This window comes from Lagopus leucura, unplaced genomic scaffold, assembly GCF_019238085.1.
Source record: "Lagopus leucura isolate 7727_CA_CO unplaced genomic scaffold, USGS_WTPT01 Super-Scaffold_100002, whole genome shotgun sequence".
Taxonomy (NCBI): domain Eukaryota; kingdom Metazoa; phylum Chordata; class Aves; order Galliformes; family Phasianidae; genus Lagopus; species Lagopus leucura.
The window spans coordinates 45,138,023-45,160,509 of NW_024962263.1; the positions used below are offsets into that span (position 1 = coordinate 45,138,023).

Below are 22,487 nucleotides of genomic sequence, written 5' to 3' on the forward strand. Positions count from 1 at the left end.
CCAAACTGCTTTTAACAATTGCCTTGGGCAGTGTTTAATTTTAGTGATCTTTTGCCAGCCTTCAGGAGAAAGGAGAGGAAAATTCCACCTTGTCTTCTGGTTTTCACACAGTGCACACTCAGCTGTTTCTGTGATCTTTTATGACTGGTCAGTATAGAGCAACATGTGTTGATGTGATTATCCACATATGAGAAATGTCATTACTTCCAAGCTGCTGGAAAGCTGTCAGAACGGTTATTAGTTTGTTTTTTTTTTCCTCACCCCATTTTGTTGCTGATAAAAGCCTAAGGGACTGAGTAGGCAGAAAAAATGTCTTCATATCATCTTTGTAATTGCTTGTCAGGTTCTCTTCCTAAAAGAGAGTTAACACTCGATTTATTTTTTTTTTAAGATATCTATATTATACAGAAAATATATTTGTGTCTGATAACTTCATATACTCTTTAGTGCTGAAGTTTTTCTACTGAACATATTACTTTGTGAACATTTTTTTGCTATGGATTGAAGATACTATATAGCTAAATACAACATTGCTTTATAATACATCTTGGGCTGGGTTCACTAAAAAGTTTGTCAGCATTCTTGGGCTCTTTATATGCAGAATTTCTAGTCAGCTTGGGTTGACCTGAGATTTACTATCCTGCTTTCATGTGTAATATTTCTGTTAGTGTTATGAAGCACTATAACAACTAATTATATACCATAAAAACAGATAAGGAACAGTAGAGCTGAATTCCTATTGCCCTATATCTTTTTTGTCCTAGGGATGGACTAGGATATTGGTATAGGGGATAAACAGTGTTCCTTCTCAGAAATGCCTCATATGTCTTGGAAGGCACATGTGTGTATTTCCATTCTGTATAGATGCTTTTCTTGAGTTATTGCTCAGAAACATTGTCCCAGTGTTGTAATGGAGAGTGTGATTAACATGCTAGCTTAAAGGACTGTAGTGATTGGAAAAAAAAAAAAAAAAGATAAAAGCAAATGTTACTAGAGAAAAAAAAGAAGAGAATAAAGCAGAAAACATGATTCTGCCATTCATCTTTAGTGTATCAAATTACTGAATGTCACATGCAGTTTGTCTCCCTTTCCCTTTTATGCAATAACAGGTATTAACACTGGGGAAAAAAACACAGAGAAGAGTGGTAAGAGACCAAAGATGTAGAACTACTGTATCAGGAACAATTAACTAAACTTAGCTTGGGAGAAAGATTGCTGAGGTCCACAGAATAATGTTGGGCAGACGGTGGACCTGGTCATGTCTTCTGCGGAAAGAGAACTGAGGAGCATCAAATGGAATCAGTAAGTGCCACACTGAGCATGAGTAAAAGGTGGTGACTGCAAGTGTAAGGTAAGCTGCGATGCCCTGCTTTCAGGACACTGGCATGCTGAAGGCTTAAGTGTTTTTTAAGGAAGCTGGACAAGTTCATAGCCACTGTTAAATGAGCCTTGAGCTATGGATCAGTGGAGTGGTACTTTGGATAGTTACTCCTAAGGTAATGTCATGGTTTCTGTATTTTTCTAAACATCAGCTATAGGTCACTGTGAATGAAGTTAGGAGACCTGTGGGCTGACATGCCACGTCTGGTTTTATGTTGTTGTGACCATCTCATAATTCTTTGTTTGCGTGGGTCACTGGATTGAATGGGATGGGCTGTGGAAAGCCTTCCAGTTCTGGTGTTTGCTCACAGTGCTTTTTCTGCTGGCAGTGAGTCAGAAGAAAGCAGTATACAGTTTTCTGGACTGTGTTGGTTTTGTAGGTGATAAAACTAAGTTCTCAAAGGAATTCAAGGAGCACTGAAATAATCTAAATTTTCTAATATTTCCTAAATATTTAGATTTTTTTAGTTAATGAGTAGGGTCAGTTCCTTCAGTGGGTTCTTATGTTACCTTTCCCCTGCTGCTGGGTCAGTCAAATGTGCTGCCTAACTGGCTAGGTTCCCTCATGAATATTGAAGGGACTAAATATCTTTTGTAACCCTGTCTAATATTTATGGAGTTTATTTGTGAGTTCAAATGTTGACAGAAAATGTAATTATTTGAGCCACATTTCCATCAGAAGTGGACAAAAGCAAATAGTACAAAATAAATAAAATCATTAGGAAAAAAATTCCTTGTCTTGCCCCGAATAGTAATAATATAGTCCCCCGAAAGACTTAAATCTTTTTAAAGCTTTAAATGTAGTACGTCATTGCTTCAATGTGCACAGGAACAGAGGGGCATGAGGGTGACATCCAATTTTTCTTACATTATTTAGTAACTGACACAACATGCTGTGTTCTTGCTGGTTGTTAACAGCACGTGAATTATGAGGCCAAAGAGGTCTTCCTCATGACAATAGCCAATGTTTGTAAAAATGCAAAGGTCATGATTGTGGCTACTTTTTTCTTTAAATGCCAACTGGATAGTGATGACAATTACTGACCTAGACAGATTTTTGAAGGGATTATTGACTTATCTCCTATACTTTATGAGCATTGATGATTTCGTTGCTGTTCTGACATCTGTGCTGTGCCATATGAAGTGAGTTTGACCTCACAATGAAATACAGTTCTTTCATATTTCTGTGAAAAGCAAGAACATTTGGTTTGCTAGCTTTATGTTTCAGCACCGTAAAACTGCAATAGCATTATTTACCATCTCTAAGAGAAAAGCCACCTATTAAAAACAGGTTTTTGCTTTCAGGACAGTTTTGTTTTGCTTCTAAATCTTTTTTGAGGAAGAAAAAAAGATTTAGCCAAGCCTCAATGTGGAGCCTTGCTTTTAGTTTCCTTTTGCATGGTAAAGTTTCAGCAGTGTAGAGCTGGTTGGTTTGAACCTGTCTGAATCTGTACCTTTTTTATCAGTTTACCAAGCCATTGGTTCATTACTAAAAAGATGAACTTTCTTTGCTTTGTGATGGGAATTCTTGTCTTGAAAGAAGCTGGAAATTATGCAGTGAATAGTAATGGTAAATTGATGTGATCTTTGTCATAAGCTAAAATAGTTGATCTGAAGCCAGTCGTGTCTATGAACTAATAGAGTGTAAACCTAAAGTTCTTGGCTGAACTCTTCTAGGATTTTGGAGGAGTTGGGGGAAAATGAAGGCTAAAAGTCTTAACAAGGTTAAAGTGGGCAATGAAAGAAGGGTGACTTTCAGAAACAAATAAAAGGAACCAGTGAGCACTTCTGGTTTCGACAAGGTTTATTTATTGATTTAATAATTACAGATGAAACTGGTAATGTAATCTGTTAAGCTTTGTAAGTAGTTTCTGTTGTACAGTTCAGTGTTCCGGTGCTTTCCCAGACCGTGGTTATTTGTGTGAAACTTGTGCTTGCTGAGCTGCTGTTATGCTACTCTGTCCCCATACTTCAGTCGCAGTATTTGGCAGTTCTTGGCATCAAGCACACAGAGGAAACAATTGCTTTGTTTGCAGAAGGGGAAACATTTTAAGATCACTGCTCTTTCTTGCTTTTTTTTCTAACAGCCTTGCGGTGTAATTACGTTGTGCTTGGCAGGAATCAATTTAGTCTTTACTGTGCATCTTAACTGTCCCTTCAGAAGTCAGCCAAAGCTATCCAAGTTAAAAGCCAACACTTCTAGCTAATTCATGCTCAGAAACTTGCTTGTGGTAAGCTGCTGAAATCCTGCCTCCCTTGTGATTCTGTTCTAATCCACAGCTATGAGAAATGGAGCAGGATTTCTGCATGCAGTTGTACCTCTGGCCATGACAAGCCCTCTGAAGCTCAGGCACTGAAACTGAGAAGACTTCTAGGGTTTAGTTTGTGTGTGAGTTCACTGGTTGGATTTAGGCAACGTGCAGATGGTGGGGGTATGGAAATACTCAGAGAGAGAGAGTAAAAAAGGTAAAGGCCATACAAAAATCTGAGTATTTGGAAACAAAGAAGAAAACGCGTGCTAGAAAATATTGAGATTGGCTTGATGAGGAAGAAGGATATGGGAATCAGGAGAAGAAGTGATGGGGCCATTGGAGCAAAGCTGGGTAATGACACTGAGAACGTCATGCCATGGAGCCTGAGAATTGACTAAGTTAGGGGAGAAAAAGGCCTGATGAAATAAAGTGCTTCTGACTAGTTCAGTTATAAATGTAGATTGGTAAGGAGCCTTCGGATGGGACATAACTAGAACTGGAATGAGGATTATATGAGACAAGTGAGACTGTGAAATAGGCTGGACTACAGCTGGACAAAACAGGTGGGAGGGGAAGCAGAGAGCCTTAGATCAGAGTAATGTATTTCCATATCAATTTATTCTTTGTAATGCCTAAAACTGAATAGGAAGATTTATTTATTTATTTATTTATTCCTTAACCTGGTCGTTCTTTTGCTGTCAGTAAATCTCTGAAGTCTTTTGACTTACAAAGCCTTGCCTCACTGATAGTGGTGTGTGTGGAGCACCATGACCTGAAGGGAGAACTCCAAAGCCCTTTGCCACTTCTGTTTGTAAAGCAAATGTGGGAGAACCAAACGCTCTGTGAGCTGTGGGAATATTGGCAACGCTGCTTGCCTTCTATTTGTCTTCATAACGACAAACCATCAGCCTCTCCATCTGGGGCTTCAGTATGCCAGTAGGTGCTCTGTGATCATTGCTGTGGTGAGGGCATGGCAGGGTTGGCTGAGGGCCTGGGTCAGGCTGGCACTGGGATAGAAGCAGGTCACAAGGAGGGCTCCCAGCCAGTTATTCCCAATAACTGAGGTCAGGGAACCAGAGAGGCACAATGAATTAATTTCAAGGGCAAGGCAAAGGTGAAGGAGCTAGGCTGCAATGTGGAAAGGAAAAGTTGTTGTGTGACAGAGTAAACATCAAAGCCTCCAGGCTGAGGAGAGACTCAAACGTGGACCAGGATGCAGGATAGGAACCCAAAGAAACAGGCTGCTAAAACTGAGGTGTGACATACAGTTTTAGGAAAACTGGCAGGCTTCCATAATGCCTTCTGTAGAGACATGCCTGCCATTTTGTGGCAGTATATCTGAGTATGGGGCTTCTGCCTTGTCTGCTGGCCAAGTGGGGGACTCATTCCATCACGTGGAAAAAATCAAACTGTGGCATAGTCCTGGAATTGAAGATAAACTATGCTGTCTGACTTACTGCTGATGCCTAGGTTTCTGTAAGAGAGTGTTGTACAAATGGGTCTGTACTCTGTAGTGTCCTCTTTGTTTTGTCAAAACAGGGACACAGGGAAGAAAAATTTAGTTAAGCTGAATTATGTCCTGGGCTCCTACTCTTATGCATTTCAATGAAAAATGTTTTGATAATGCTGTTAAGAGACTAAAGTTAGCTGTCTGGTAATCAATTAAGTCCCTAAGTTATTAGAATTTCTTCCTTTCTTTTTTCTACCTTCACTCAACCCATTCCCAGCACCCTAGGAGAAGCCTTTTCATACCTAAAGCTTCATTCTTCTTTCAAGTCTAGTATTTAGTGATATCCTTAGCCTGTGAAAGAGGAACATCAAAACTTACAAGTTCTGCCTTTTTTTTTTTTTTTTTTTGTCCAGTGTGTTTGCTGTTTTTGATGTAGGAAGCACGAAGTGTGGTGAAGGGAAACAGTGTTAAAGAAAAGTGTAAATCAAGTAATGCTTGATTTAATACATCTATTTTTCATTTTAAAGACTATTTTTATTTGATGTTCTGTCTCATACAGTAGTTGGATTCTCCTTTAATTTTTTCGGTGTCCTTATAGTCTCTAGATTTTAGGAAAGTAGTGTTCATCAGGAAGCAGTCATGAGCAATGACAAGAAACTTTCTGGGCTTCCACCCATGCTGCAAAATACTTTTTTTTTTTTTTTTTTTTTTTAATTCTAAAATGTACTAAAATATTCAATATTGGAATTGGTGGGACTGCTGCATGTTGTCGCTTTCCCTTCCTTCCCTCCCACTTCCCTTTTCGCTTACCAATAACTCTGATTCTCTTTAATAAATAAATAAATAAAATATCATCACAGAATATTTTGAGTTAGGAGGGACCTTTAAAGTGTGTATGCAATGAACAGGCATACGCACAGCTAGACCACGTTGCTCAGAACCTCATTCAGTTTGACCTTGAGTGTCTCCAGGGATGGGGCTTCTTCCACCTCACTGGGCAGCCTTTTCCAGTGCCCCATCACTCATCCTGTTAAAAAAGGAAAAAAACAAAAGCAAATGCAAAAAGAAAAAGCAATAAAAAAAACCCCACTTCTTCCTTATATCCAATCAAAATCTCCTCTCTCTTAGTTTGAAACCATTTCCCCTTGTTCTATCACAATAGACCCTGTTAAAGAATGTCCCCTTCTTTCTTATAGCTCCCTTTTAGATACTGCAAGGCTGCTATCAGGACTTCCTAGAGCCTTCTCTCCTCCAGCTCTCTCAGCCTGTCTTCAAAGGAGAGGTGTTCCATCCCTTGCATCACTTTTGTGGCCATCCTCTGGACCATCCTCTGGACTCCAGCAGGTCCATGTCTCTCCTGTCCTGAGGACTCTACATCTGGATGCAGTACTCCAGGTGAGGTCTCACCAGTGCAGAGTAGAGGGGCAGGATCACCTCCCTCACCCTGCTGGCCATGCTTCTTTTGGTGGAGCCCAGGATACTGTTGGCTTACTGGGCTGTGAGGGCAAATTGCTGGCTCATGTCCAGCTTCTCATCCACCAGTCCCCTGGGTCTTTTTTGGCAGGGCTGCACTCAATGCTTTCATACCCTGCCTTGTATTGGTAGTGAGGATTGTGTTGACCCAGATGCAAGACCTAGCATTTGAATGTGTTGAACCTCATGAGGTTCACGTGGACCCACTGTTCAAGCCTGTCTAGGTCTCTCTGGATGGTATCCCATTCCTGCAGTGTGTCAGCAGCACCCCACAGCTTGGTGTCATCCACAGACTTCCTGAGAGTGCGCTCAATCCAACTGTTGATGTCACTGATGAAAGTGTTAAAAGATCACCGGTCCCAGTACTCACCGCTGAGGGACACCACTTGTCACCAATTCTTCCTTCCCCACCCAACAAATGCTTTATAGCTGACAAACATAAGCCATTTCCTAGCCTTATCCTCTTTCTACAGAGGTCATAAAAATTGCTAATGCAAATGATGTTGCCTTCTGTTGTGCGCTTCTAGAAGGAAGCGGATCACTGCAGTTTATGGGGTACTTACCCTTTTCGGTACATGATGAATGGCTCACTTCAAATGATGTTTCCTCATTGATTTCCCACTGTTTATCACCAGAAAAGACAGAGCAGGAAGAAGAGCATTTAAACATGAAGTTGATTTTGAAGACGACATAAATTTCACTGCAGTGTGAAGTCATGGCAATACAGCATTTGCTGGAGTAGGGGAGCAAAATACATGAAGTCATTTCTTTAAACTTAGAACTATGTTACAATTTTACTGCTTGTAAGGCTAGTGAAGGCTAGTTAATTGACATGAATGCTTCAGTTACAGTTTCACAAGAAGTAAAATTGTTTAATCTTCTTGAAATGTCAGTCCTTAAACTTGTTTGCATCATTCATTTTCACAGAATCCAGTGTTGGCTAACTTGCTAGCAAAAATGAGGCTACATAGGCTAAAAAAGAATAGGGTGTTTCAAAAGTCAGCTACAGTTGCAAACCAGTTTACATTCAAAATTTATATAAACTGAATTTTGAAGAAAATGACTAAATGAAACTGTTGAGGTGAGGTGTACCTATTTTAGGAGTTACAAGTTGTAGTAAGTTGTAATAATTTTCATTTTCATTGTGTAATAGCATAGCTATCAGTTATTTTCTTGCATTATGTATTTCTGTAGATATGCAGTATTAGTTTCTGCTCAGTAAAGTAAAAAAGTCTCTCTGCCTTCTTTGGATTTGTGCTTATAGATTTTTATGTTTAAACCATAGTACAAACAGTCTGCAGACTTCCCAGTCTGATCGGTTTTGATCTTTCTCTTTTACTGAAAACTGTTTTGAGTAAATCTGTGAATAATCTACAAGGCTGCTTAGAGATGAATGGGAAAAAATATGCTGTCCACTTCCTTTGTAAGAATTATGAAACTGGTCTTCAAATACCTCTGCTGTAGACATGGAGCAATGTGGTGTGCAAAAAAGCAGATAATATCATAGCTCTTCACTAATTTGCATGCATTCTTTCTAAACTATACAGCACTTTTCTGTAAAACCATCAACTTCCAGAATTAATATTCCCAAGTGTGCCATACTTAGCTTGACTCGTTTTTCCCCGTTCAACTGCAGTTACTTTCAAGAGAAGGTCTCTGAGACTTGTGGGAGGCCGCTTTAATACAACAGCAACGATAAAAATAGTTACCAGCCTTGCAGAATGCCAGATTATGTTTAAATAATTTAGTGGGGTAAATGTTGCCCTCGAAAGGGTCATTTCCCACAGCATCCAAGTGGAGCCACCACAGTTAGTGACTGATCTACAGTCTCTTCGGATGGAGATGTTGATTGGATGGATGCCAAGTAGTGTGTAATTTTATGAAGAATAACTGCAGCTTTGCATCAGTATAATATTTTAACTGAACAGGTAATTGGAAATGTACCTTCAAGAGTGATTGTTAGAAGGCAAGGATCAAACTGTGTATTGTTACTTTGGGGATGTATAAGGGTGAGGGGAGAAAAAGAAAAGGAAAAATACAGTTGGTTTTTTCTGATGTGCTTCATCTTCATGAAAACAACTATAATTCCTTTCAGTGTATCTGGTTTGTTTTTTTTTTTTTTGTAACTTAGTGGTTTGTGTGCATGCTTGAGTGGCAGAGAACAAAATGTACTTTTTGAAGATAAGAATGTTTTAAACGTTCGTGATGAGAGCAGCATGCACTGAACAAGCACAAATCATTCAGACACCTCTTTAAATTTCAAATGTTGAATTTAAGTGGCTTAAAATCAAGCTGAAGTAATAATATAAAAATACGCAGTTTTTTTCCTAAATCCAGTGTTTATAATTGATATTGTTATTGTACATCAAGCAGCTGCTTATGGCAAGCCTTGAAGTAACTGACCCCAAATCTGAGTCTAATAGTGTTCTGAGATGAACTGTTCCCAGTCCTTGCTCTTCTAAACTGGCCTCATTTCTGACAATGGCAGAAACATCTGTACTTGGTCTCTGTTTCTGCTGTTGCTGGGGACATGATGTGCACTGAAACTACCAACTTCAGAGATCCTGACAGCTAGACAAGAGCATCTGAATTCTGATAGTCACAGGGAGGTGATGGGCACATTGGTAAGGTCAGAACAGTGTTGCTGTTTCATGGTGTTGCTGCCAGATGAGTAATTTCAAACAGAACGCAATAGCAATAAAATGGTGACAGAATTTTTATGAAGTCACAATTGCTATGCAAGAGTTCAAACCTATTCCACGTGTACCTACATCTCCTTTTTGTCTGCCTTATGTTGTGAGTATGTAGTATGAGAGAAAACTTGTGAGAGTCATCCCTTCATTGCCAATAATTTTCCTAGGGTTTTTATTTGTGTGAGGAGGAATTAAATGAGGGATTTAACAATCCCTAAATGCCTTTATACTTGTATTCTGATCCTGGTTCAAAGTCTTATTTTGCTGTAGTCAAAATAACATTGTTTTTTTTTCATTGAAGCTGAAAGGTTGAACAGAGATTCTTGTTGTAAATGAGGACTGCTCGTTGCTTTGACTTCTAGAACAATGTCATGTAATACATGCTATCTGTGTACCACTGAGCTCTATTCTTCCTTCTGTGAGTGCCAAGTTATGCGTTTCCAGAAGGTTCAACTCGATCTGTAAGCAAAAAGTTAGGGGAGCTGCAACAGACAGTGCTTTTCTCCAGTCAGTTCCTTACCACCTAGTGCAAGTAAATAATCATAGTAGATAAAGCTTTTATAATTAGTATATTTTTTATTTTTTTTTATTTTTATATTTTTATATTTTTATTATATATTTTTATATTTTTTTTTTATATTTTTTTAAATTTATCTTTTCCCACGTCTTCTCCTTTTTCCTTGTAGTTTCTTACAACAGCTGAATCAAGTTGCTTTTTTTTTTTTTTCCCTTTTTTTTGGTTGCTGGTTTGTTGTTGTTCTGGTTCTTTTTTTTTGGTAACTTCTAGTTTCTCACCGTTTTTCTTCTTGGTGAAAAGCCAAAACTTTATGCCTCTAAATGAATTGCCAAAGAAGAAAAGTTGCATAACCTATCATTAAATTTCTTAGTCACTGCCACTCACCTTCAGGACAGAAATGCATGCTGCTTCCAAAACCACAGACTAACAAGTACATTTGTGTTTATCACTCAGACACATGACTTTTTCTTTCTGGACATCAGAACTGTAATCCATCCAAGAAGATAATTTTATAAAGCGTTTAACTGTAAAACAGCTGTGTTTCTTCTCAATTGTCTCTTCTGCAATGCACTATAAAGACACCCGTGCTGGACTCCAGGAAAAAAGCTGGTCTTTGAAAGGCACCTAGCAGAACAGCAAGAAGGTGCTCCAGTCCCTTTTTCAGAAGGAAGTACCAGAGGAGCTAGCTGTGTGTGCTGTATCCAGGTTCTCAAGCTGTCTCCTGGCCCAGATATCTTTGCTCTGCATGTGTGGGAAAGATACAGCCTAGTTTGGACTGTAGGTCAATTGCATGCTGTGTTAACAAAAAACGGTTTCAAAGGCATGTCTTATCTGCTGCAGGTCCCAGTGCTTTCCCATTCTGTCACTGGCAGAGAACAACTCCATTGCTTTCATGCATGTAATGCAAAGTTCAAGAGGCAGACGTCTGGATAAGGAGCTACAAGATACGGTTCAGTAGCTTAGTGGCTAGTAATGGTGATAGGAGGATGGACTAGATGATCTTGTAGGTCCTTTCCAACCTTGTGATTCTATGATTCAGCAGACAGTGCAATTGTAATGTTTGTTGTTAAACTATGCCTCCAGCTTGAGAGACTTCTAGCTTGCTTTTAGTCTTCTCATTTAAGAAGGATAATGCAGAACTGACAGTTGAAGAGTGCTAGGAGTTATTGTATAGTTGAAGCTTAATTAAAAGTACTTCTCAGTCCTGCAGTGTTCTTGAATACACTTGTCCAATTCCTGTGGTAACACAGGTAACGCTCCATCTGGTGCTGTGGCCGTAAACGATTGCGAAGTTCTTGCCACTCACTTGACAACACAGAATGCTCAGCCATGAGGCAGACAGCCTCTTTCCTGCTGCAGGGAACTTGCTATTGGCTGGCCTGGGCATTTGTAGGGTTACAGTTTACAATCTTTATTTATTTCCAGACTCCTAGTTTTGACTCTGCATTCTCAGCCTGGAACAAGTCTTATGCCAATAGTGCAGGAATGCAATCCAGAAACAGAAGCTCTGCTATTTCTGGCAGCAAATAAGGTGGCTTGGGAATGAGGAAAAGCAGCTTCTTTTGATAGCCCATACTGAGGGAGAAGGGAATAAAGAGGAAAGCAGTCTTACCCTTATCTTTACATCCCTTAAAGCAAGATATACAGTATGGGTGCTTCACATTTCTTCTGTGTGAGATAGCTGTGGAAGGATCCTAGAGATAAATATTTGGAGAGCAGGACAGCTGCAGTGGATAGATTGCTCAAGTGGACACACCAAGCAAATCTGCTAGCAGTTAGAAGTTTTTCTCTCTGCTTATGGGGTGTATGGTCTGTAATTTACTGTCTTGAGTAAAATATGTATCTAATAATTTATAATTACTTTGAGAGTTACTACTAATTATGATTTCATTGCCATTGTTGTTTGCTCCTACTTCATGGCTGTACCCAAGAGTACAGGACTTCAAAATCTAGTCTGTTCTTCTCAGTTCTGCATGCTTTCAGTTTTGGTATGCTTTGACTGGAAATGAGTAGATAATGAAACAAGCATAGGGCTTTTCCTTTTTTCACTTCTGACCTTACACATAACAGAAGCATCAACAGCTGTGGCCATGATTCTTCTGGGACCCAGAAGTGCAGGCAGGGGTGAGGTAGCATAGATGCTGATTCTGCCCTCTTGGACATTTTCTGCTGCTGTGACATATGGCTGTGTGGTCAATCACATTTCTTCAGTTAAATGATACTTAATGCTTACATTTGTATAAAATACCAGTAAAGTGATGGAAAGGTCTTTCTCCAGGTTGTGGCCTGCAATATTATCTGCGGTAACGGAACATAGTTTCTTAGTCTGACATAAGCAGTATTTGAACTTACAGACAGTTCCAGACTGCTTGGTGTCCCCTAAAATATTACACAGTTTGTGGAAAGAACACTGCATTCATTCTTTGAACAGCAAACTTTACTGAGTTGATTTTATACATCATAGAAATGGTGACCAGACTCTCTGGTGTAACTGAGCAAAAGAAGAGTGCTTTGAGAATTGGTCAGGGCCAGACAGCATGAGCAATTATTTTTAAGGGGGAGTTGAGTAAGTCTCAGTCTAAACACTCAAGAATGAAATGGGACAGATAAACCCAGGGTTACTGAGTTCCCATGTCTTGAATGAGGCTGTCTTTCTTGGCAGCCTCAGAGAACGCAGATTACTGTAGGCTTTTCTTCGGTGGTTACATTTGCGAGACGGAGGACTGTACAGGTTATGGCTCAATTGCATTTGAAATAAGTCACCAGGAACTGAATCAGACATCCCTGGCTGCAGTAGTTGCCAGAGTGCCATTCCCTGATCCTCTCTGGCCCGGACCAAGAGTTGTCAAGGAATTAGGACGTTAAAAGAAGTATATAACATTGTTTTCCCCCTCTCTGTGAGTGCATAAATGGGCATATAATTATAGCTAAGTCTTTGCTTTATGTTTTTCTTGGAAAAGGTGAGGGAGATGAGTGGAAGGGAAATAAAAGATAAGTACAATTATGTGAAACGTGCATATAATAAGAATATATACATATATATGAGAAAAACAGCATTTTGCTCAGTAAGTGCGTGTTTTTGAGAAGTATTCAGAATTTTTTTTTTTTTTTTTAAACACATGAGGATATCCGTGGTGGATTACAACAAATCACCTCCCTCAAAGATGCATTACTAGGGCAGAGCTCAGTTGGCTGTGTAGTATATAGTATCCTCTTTTAAGAAGGCAGTTTTAATTGTTTTCCCTTTAAAAGATGAAATGCCTCTCAGTTTTCACAAGTGAATATATTACAACTTGGGGAAAGTAGGAAAAGAGGAGGCAACTGAACAGTGTAATAAGAAAAACATTAGTTAGGAATCTCCAGCAGGCCTGTGAATGGGAGAGAAGGAAAGGAGATCTGGGTGTGCAATCCTGCTCACAAAGGAGAGTGAGAATGGAAGCAGCCATCATTTAAAAAGCACAATATGCTTACAACTTTTATTTCAATTTCCTCTGCTTTCAATGCACTGTAATGCTGACTGTCTCTACAATTTTTCTGGATTTTAAATCAGACCTGTGTAATTAGCTAACTTTACTTATTAGCCTGAGCTGACTCTAGCCACACAATGGTTGAATCGGTTGCCATTATATTTGTTTAACTGCTCTAAAGTAAGTTTCCAACAATAGGTTCCTGCACTTAAATAGCACTGTGAGCACTGGTGCCCTATCAATCATTCAGGCCTTTCCCTCCTGCTGTCGGCTCTGATAGACAGATCTGCTGATGTGGGTACTCTGGAAGAAGAGATCAGGAAGAAGGGATGATGGATAAAGACCATCTCCTGTCTTGAGAGGAAATCAGAAAAATCCTTTCTTTCACTGTCAATAAGCTGCTTTGTCAAGGTGTCACAAGATTAATCATGCTCATGCAAGCAGTGAGAACTTTTCCCCCTCTCATTTTGGTGTAATAGGGTGGCATTCTTCTGAACTGTGACAGAATTGCAAAGAAAGAGGCTTAAGAGATTTCAGTGCTGTAACATTACTGTCCTGTAAGCATTTGTAAAGCTCTTAGGCATACAACCCTGGTACTGTGAGGTTCTGCCAGTAAATGATTGATCAAAGTATTTGTTTCAGGTGCAGTATGGACTTGATCCCATGAAACGTGGTGCTAACTGAACTGCAGTCTGTCAGCACTGTGGGTTTGTTTAGGTTTTTAAAGATCAAATTTTCAATGAAGAGCTGCATAAAGCCTTTCTGTGACTTAACCATGAATGTAAAAGCATGCAAGTGTGTTAGTTTCTGAAATCACGCTTTTTCACTAAAATGGGAAATTCCCCTTAAACAGCTGTGGGATATTTTCTTATTGGATCTGTAGAACTCTGTTTGGTATCTCATTTTACCATTGCCCTTCTGCATGTTTTGAATAAACAAAGCGTAGAGTACAGTAAAAATGGAATGATCTGAATTTTAAATTAGTCTTTTAGCAGATCAATATAGTGAGTTAACTTGAATTCTGAACAGAATAGGTTGAAGTTTAAAAAAAAAAAAAAAAAGTCTTAAAAATCAGGGACCTGGGGAAAAGAAAGCCTCTTTAAAATGTGAGGCCATTTTGACTTTGTTACTTGAGATAGTAAGCAAGTCTCTTTGCAAGCTCTTGAAATGTTGCACAAATTAGATCAGTGGAAGGACTCCTTTCTGTGACTTAGTCCTGTGGTCAGATGGAAAGCATTTTTTGTAATTTGTTGGTTTATATGTACTTACGTACTTCTTAGGAGTTAAGTTTTAAATTAGTAAAAGAGAATTGGAGACTTAAACAGCTGCATCAGGTTTTTCAGCTGAGTGTCTCTGGAATAGGTTTTCTGCTTTTAATGTTTGCAGCACTACTCCATGAAAGGCAGTGTATTTTTTGAATTGAGTTTTCAATTTTTAATGTTTAATGTTGATGCTCCCGTGCAGCTTCCCTTCAAATTAATGTCACTTTAGAACTGTTGAACTCTAATATATGATAACTGAAATAGTAACTAAACCAGCATTTTCAACATGGATGTGCCTGACCTTGAAATGCTGCTGATAAAAGCTAGTGTTGTTAAATTGCATGCCAAATTAACCCTCATTTCCAAATGCTTTGTGCGTGTGTGTGTTTCCTGTAGGATATATTGGCTTTGATCCTACAAAGCAACGCTTCTTTTATGATCGGTTATTTTTTAATGAAGGAAAATCAGTGAACAAGTTTCAATGTCTGATTTCAATGGCAGCAAAATGAAATGGTTATTTTTGCATCCCCCTGCCACTGTACTTTATTGTATTGAATGCCTGACATTAATTGTTGCCTCGGTGGGGAGGTAACGCTTACTTACGGCTTGAAACTTTATTTTTACATATGTAAACCTCTTTAAGGATCACAAGTTCACATGAGAAAAGCACAGGAAAATGAATAATGGAGTGGACAAGGAATAGCTTGCTTGCAGCTTATTTATATATTTATTGTGTCTTACTGAATCATGGCATCAATATAATTTTTTTTTTTTTTTTTTTTTTTTAAGTCTGACTTGAGGTGAGCATTGCTTGTCTCACAAATAGCATTTTCCTGAAACATTCAATTTTGTACCGTTTCAGCACTTGTCCATCTTGGGGTACACTTTTATTTTATTCAGAAGTTACATTGCAGAATTTATTGTGAATTCAGAAGCTAGATTGCAGGAGCATACACAATCTGTTTTTTCACTTGTATCTTTTGAGGAGTATGGCCTTGGTGTGGCCTATGGAGTTGACAGGAGATAGGGATCTGCCTTCCTGGCCTGGTGGCCCTGCGTGTGTAGCCCAGTGGTGTGAATTGCTACTGAAATGGAACAAGCAGCTGTAGAAATAATTCACATAGCAATAACTGACTTTTGCTAGTTTTTGTCTGCTGAAGATATGGCATGTTTTCATTTTGAATTGAAAGGGCATCCTTCAGACGAACCATCGTCTGCATGAATTCATTTGAAGGGGATATTATCATCCTGTGTGAACTTTGGAGGGAAGCACTCACAGGTCATAAAGTGAGTCACCCACCTCCCTGTGCTCAAGCCGAAGCCCTGACCTGTCTCTGCCATGGGGACATTCATCTGTCAGCTCAGCATCATGAGAGCAGACGATATCTTCCCTCTCACGTTCTTTCTCCCCTGAGCCTGCCCAGCCAGCAGTGGCAAAGCCTACCTCCCCGATGGCCCTTTGGGATGGGTTTGCTCTTTCATTGGGGAGGAATCACAGATTTTCACCTCCTACCTTCTCTGTGTTGAGCCCTTGTTCGCTGACTTGGACAAATAGAACCTAGTGCCTGCCCTGTGTTTTCTGCGCCTTGATTGTGTTACCTTTCTTTTTTTGCATTCCTCTGCTTGTGTTATCTTGTCTTTATAGCATCGAATTTAAGCTCTTTATCTTCTCTTTCAAGGCCCTCAAATCCCTGAGGTTTTTTCCTTCCCATTATCTGCCCCCTGTCTTTCCTTGTTATTGAGATGTCAGCCCCGGACCCATTCAGCCTGCAGTGCCTAATGGGGCAGACACAGCCGACCTGGATCTAGGGCCAGGCTGGCTCTGGACTTGGATTTTTGTGTTAGCCGGTGCAGTTCTCTGCCCGTTCCTCTGGGCTTGGGGGTGCTTGCATTCCAGTGGAAGCTTTGGGCAGGATGAAGAGCCCGATGTTTCCTCCAGAGAAGCCTGGAGGCTGGTATGTTTTTACAGCAGTGTGCGTGGAAGTGCAGAGAGGCCTCCCCTCTGAGGGGGTGATGCTCCTGAGGGAGTGGGTGGTGGTGGAAGTGCCAGAGGGGTGGCTGGAGAAGGGATCTGGAAGTCCCAGCCAGCTCTGCTCTCACTGTCACCAGCTTTTGTCTTAAAATTCCTCTCTGAGAGGCAAAAACAGGATGGTGGGGTAAACCTAAGGATACTGTTATATTGTGTCTGAAGGAACCTTAGGAGGATGCTGGCAGGGAGAGGTAGAGGTGAAAGCTTTGTTACCGTTTCAGCAGCATCTCTCTGAGAATTTAAGAGAAAATGAATTCTGCTGAAGTGACCTCTTTTTCACCTCTCTCTGGCTTTTGAAAAGCCTGTGTTCCCTGAGCCGTCCACACAAACACTTACCCAAATAATGAAAAATCCAAGTGCACGTGCTCCAAGGGACAGCTCAGCATTGCTGCTGTTACGTTAGATGGCCTTAGTTCCTATGGAAAATTCTTTTTTTTTTTTTTTTTCCCCCCCATTTCAGTAACTTTAAAACACTCACAATCTATCCTGAAGGAAAATATAGCAACTCCTAAATAACACATGAGCAGCTTTTTGAAGCTGAGAACTTTAGTATTACCCTTCTTTTGCATGTTTTTTTTGTAACTAAGGGTTTTGTTGAAACCTAAAAAATATTTTAAAAGGAACAAAGTATCTGATCTTGCAAAGACCTGTGCATTTCTGTAGGACTACCAGGAAATGGAAGATGGTGATTTTTCTTTTTCAAAATTAGATCTCCAGCAGATTAAATGTGAGCTTGAAAATAGAGTGTTCTGGGAAGGCAGTGAACTTGAGAAAAAGAGGCAATTTAATAGGAATGTTTTAACCTTGCTTTTAGCACAAAGTATTTTTGTTACGCTTGCTGACCTGATTGCTTCAGTGTCATTGCAGAGTATATTTTCTTAGATTTTGTTGTTGTTGTTCACATATTCATGGAGGAGTAATCTGTATGCCACTTTTGCTTGATACCTAATGTCAGATAAAACAGTTGAGTCTCTGCTTTCCTACAGAGAGTATTTCTTATTTCCATACGTTATTTCTTGCAGTTTTAGAAAGATAAGAACTACTGTTTTTCTGCTTTAGTAGATGAATGGCTGTGAACAGCACCTTGCAATAAAGTCAGTGTTTCAGTGCTGTTCCCATTAGGTCTTTTGTATTTATCAGGAAGGAATCCTTAAGCACAGGCTTGTTTTCTGTGCAAACACTGGGAGAATGTGGGGACCAACAAGGTTGAGCTGACCCTACGTGCTGGTCTATTCTGTGCAGCTGACTGACATGTTTCAAAGGTTAAGCTAACTGGGGATGAAATGTAATCAGTAGTGTGCTGGATCCTTTCCAGATCACAGTGGAGGGATGCAATAACCAGCACTGTTAGCTTTAGGAGAGCAAGAGAGACAGAGGTCATTACCTGTGAGCATAAGGAACCAACTGTCTTCTCTGTTACCTCCCACGTTCGTTTATTTAAATCTTATCAGGAATTGTTATCCTGCTGGACTATGGTTTTCCAAAAAGAAAAATGACTGTTTATTCTTCGTACACTGTAATTTTCGTCTTTCTGCTGATTTCTTGGAGTTTCCCCAAGATCTCTAACCGTGTCATTACTTGGGATTTAAAACAATGTTCAGGGAAGTGGGGAAAGCTGCAAGTAAAACAGTTGCTGCTTTTCACATGGAAGCCAAAGATAGGCCAGGGTAAACCAGACAGTACTCTAATTAGAGAGTTGTAGTGCACCAGTAGAGGGTGATGCTCTTGGTAAAGTTTCATTCTTTCAAGAGGTAGTAGCTAGGAAAGAGCTGATATGATTGGAAGCTGATAAGGGATGGAGAGCAAGAATCATGGAATCCTTAGAGTTGGAAGAGATTTTTAAAGGTCATCTGGTGCAACTCCCCTGCAATGAACAGGGACACCACAGCTAGATCAGGTTGCCCAGGTTGTGTTCCAGCATCACCTTGAAAGTCTCCAGGGATGGCACATCAACCACATCTCTGGGCAACCTGTTCCAGTGCCTCACTATCCTCACTATAAAATACTTCTTCCTTATATCCAATCAAAATCTCCTCTCTTGTAGTTTAAACCATTTCCCCTTGTTCTATCACAATAGACCCTGTTAAAGAATTGTCCCCTTCTTTCTTATAGCTCCCTTTTAGATACTGCAAGGCTGCTATCAGGACTTCCTAGAGCCTTCTCTCCTCCAGGCTGAACAGCCCCAGCTCTCTCAGCCTGTCTTCATAGGAGAGGTGTTCCATCCCTTGCACCACTTCTGTGGCCATCCTCTGGATGTGCTCCAGCAGGTCCATGTCTCTCCTGTACTAAGGACGGAATCAGCTTCTCATCCACCAGCCCGTTGGGTCTTTTTTGGCAGGGGCTGTGCTCAATCCTTTCATCCTCCAGCTTGTATTGGTAGTGAGGGTCATGTTGACCCAGGTGCAAGACCTTGCATTCGAATTTGTTGAACCTCATGAGGTTCATGTGGGCCCACTACTCAAGTCTATCTAGGTCCTTCTGAATGATATCCCATCCCTCTGGTGTGTCAAAAGCCCCCCACAGTTTGGTATCATCAGCAAACTTGCTGAGGGTACAGTTTACCCTACTGTTAATGTCACTGATGAAGATATTAAAGAGTATCAGTCCCAGCACTGATCTCTGGGAGACACTGCTCATCACTGATCTCCATCCAGACATGACCATTGACCTCCATTCTGTGGACTTGATCCTACAATCCATTGAACAATCCCCCCCATCAAATCCATATCTTTCCAATTTGAAGAGAAGGATGCTGTGGGGTACCGTGTGAAAGTCCTTTCTGAAGTCCAGATAGGTGACATCAATGGCTCTTCCCTTGTCCACTGTTGCAGTGACCCATCATAAAAGGCTGCTACATTGGTCAAGCAGGATTTGTCCTTGGTGAAGCCATGCTGGTTCTCCTGTATCGCCTCCCTGTCTTCCGTGTGTCTTAGCATCAGTTCCAAGAGGATCTGCTCCATGAACTTTCCCAGCACAGAGGTGAGACTGACAGGTTTGTTTTTCCTGCAGTCATCCTTTTTACCCATTTAAAAATGGGTATGATGTTGCCTTTTCCAGTCACCAGAGACTTCACCTGATTGCAATTTTCAGATATCATTGAGAGTGCCTTGGCGACTACATCAGCTAATTCTGTCAGGACTCTGGGATTCATCTCATTGGGATCCATAGGCTTATCAATGTTCATGTTCTGCAGGTGATCATAAAACTGATTTTCACTTACAGGGACGTTGCTTCCTAAACCCTCTCCTACCAAACTGAACATTTGAGGGCTGTGCAGCGTGTAGTTATCAGAGAAGACTGAGGCAAAAAAATTTTAAGTACCTCAGCCTTTTCCATTGTTACCAGTTTGCCTGTGTCACTCAGTAGGGGGGATACTCACTCCTGGACTTTCCTTTTGGGTTGAGGTACTTGTCGAAGCCTTTCTTGTTCTTCTTGCCATCCCCTGCAAGATTTAGTCCAAGCTGGGCATTGGCTTTCTCAGCCCCACCCCCTACACAGCCTAGCAACTTCTGTATACTCTTCCCACAGTACCTATCCCTGTTTTCACTGCCTGTGCATTTTCTTCTCACTCTTAAGTTTGAACAGCAGGTCCGGCCATGCCAGTCTCTTGCCTTCTGACTTTCCTGACTCGGTACACCTGGGGTTGGAGACTTCTTCTGTGCTGAGGAAAGCTTCCTTAAAGATCTGCCAGCTCTGCTCTGCACCCTTACCCATGAGGACAGTTTCCTGGGCTGTTTTGTTGACTAACTCCCTGAAGAGCTGGAATTTAGCTTTCCTAAAATTTGGCATCATAATTTTACTCTTTGCCTGTTTCATATTCCCTTAAAGCATGAACTCAACCATAGCATGGTCACTACAGCCCAGGCAGTGGGCTTTGGAATGGTGGGAGGTGGAACAGAAGCAATAAAGCAAAAATAGCATCTCTGAGAAATCATTTCCTCTTTCTTCGTATCCTCAACCACCCATTTTTTTCAGCTCCATCTCAGTATTTTCAATCTTCTGCATTCAAATCTGCAGTAAGAGTCTGTTCTGAGTATCAGATAAAGAGGCTTCCTAGAAGGCACCAGAAGTGTGCAGCATATGGTGGGGAAGTACTGCTTATTGTCACATTAGGGATTTCAGGGTTGACAGGCAGTGAAGCTAGGATTTTTCCCTGCTTAGCTTGTACACAACCTGTTCTCAGAAACTGTCTGTACAATAAGAACCTACTAAGCAGGGAACAAAAAATTGCTTCTTTTTGAATTCGTTGAAAAGGTTCCCACTCTACAAAGCATGTTGTTTTTTTTATAGAGCAGTGTATGATTATGGCCTTGAAAGCCAATACATGTAGCAGCAGTGGAGCTTTTTCTCTGAAAGAAAAAAGAGGCAGATGGAGGATGTACGTTTCACAGCAAATCAGACCTATTAGGCCTGCAGAAAGGCTTAGATTAGTAAGTGTCTTTGTATATAGTCCTGATTTTTGTGTTATAATTAACAGCTGGAAATATGAAAGCCTTTTCCAGGATCTCTCTGAGTGTTTCAGTTCATGCATTCTGCAGTGCTCACTAAAGAAGCATTGACTAAAACAGAGGCCTGTACTAGTTATAGGAAGATAGGCTCTGTCCTGAGGAGTTCTGATGGTTGGTTATGATGCCAGAAGAAGATGATGTTATTATTTCCACCTTTATTAGACTATGGGGAACATAATCACAAGTATAGAGAACCTCCTTATCGATATTGCCATCCCTTGCTAATCTCCTATATTTCAAGCATAGAAGAAACTTTTCCTTATTTCTGAATCTTCCGGGCAGAGGGATCTCTTTATTTCAGTGTGAGAGAGAGAACAAGGTGTTTTCTTCCTATTTGCTTTTCTTATAAAATTCTTCTTGAAAGGCCTTTTCTTTCCTAAACTGTTTTTTTCCCCTCTATGTTAGAGCACTGGAAATGTGGCAGGACTGAGCAAAATCACTGTCTTGTCCATGTGAAACCTGAGTATTTGTCCTTCCCAGTCCTGTTCCATTCACTTAGGCCTTTGTCTATTCTAATTGCTCAAAGAGCAATGTGTTTGGTTTCGCCAACAACCTTAAAATAAATTTCAACATCCATTTTCAGAAATACTCCTTTTAGCAAGCAGTGTCTAAATTAGACATAATATCTGCATAGATATAGTTTCTTCTCTACTAGGATAGCTCTTCTGGTGTTTGTTATTTGTAACCCCAATGTTTAGCCAAGTTTACTGTCACTTCAGGTAGTTTTCTAGGCTTTATGGAGGTCCTTGTTTGGAGGGCTTTTCAACAAAACCAGTTTAACGCGAAAGAAGTTTTAGACTCCATCTGCACCTTTAGAGGATTTGATCAGCACAAATAGTGAAGATGCCATGACCTGCTTGCAGTTATACCAAGTCTAGAGAGGAGCCCATCAGTTTGCCGATGAGGGTCTTCCTTCTGGCGGCTTCTTGCCAGCTCTGCTGAGGAACTTTAGGAACAAGAAACCTAATCTCTTCCACCTCCAAGATGTTCAGTCAGCTGTCCAAAGAGGGAAGACTGGTGAGTCAGATGCTCACCCCTATGGAAAAATATCTAGAATTCCTGAAAGACACAAAGACTTCCAACACTAGAATTTTTTGGAAGATGTGGCTATGTATGTCTTTCTGCACAAGCAACAGCAGTTAAGCAGCAAGTCCAAGGATTTGTCTTTTGCTGGATTACCACAGTGCTGAAAGAACCCAAAGGTTCTTGCTTAGAAAATAATGTTGCTTAGAAAAGCCCTTTGTAAATGAAATATGGGATCTGCTTGGATTAAGAATCGAAAGATTACTTCTAATATTCTGGGCTAGTCAGCTTGCCTTTTTGGTTAGGGTGCTCTGACACTTTTATAAGAAAGATACTTTGAAAAGATTGCTAATGGGAAATTTAGTGTCCATGGTTGCCAGCAAAGATTGTGTTGTCCTTCAGCAAAGTAAAGGCTAACTGGGTCGAAGTGGAT

At 40.4% G+C, this 22,487-nt stretch overlaps 1 protein-coding gene across 16 annotated transcripts in view; it reads left to right on the top strand.

Annotated features, from left to right (window-relative positions):
* The window catches only part of GREB1L (GREB1 like retinoic acid receptor coactivator), a 127,156-nt gene that overhangs the window by 23,538 nt on the left and 81,131 nt on the right, over positions 1–22,487 (top strand). For 9 of the 16 annotated variants that reach the window (XM_042869718.1, XM_042869733.1, XM_042869735.1 and 6 more), the window contains one exon: positions 6,279–6,477. The exons of the other annotated variants lie outside the window; for them this stretch is intronic. The gene's annotated coding sequence lies outside the window, so the exon portion shown is untranslated. The remainder of the gene's footprint in view (positions 1–6,278; positions 6,478–22,487) is intronic. 16 annotated transcript variants of the gene reach the window in all.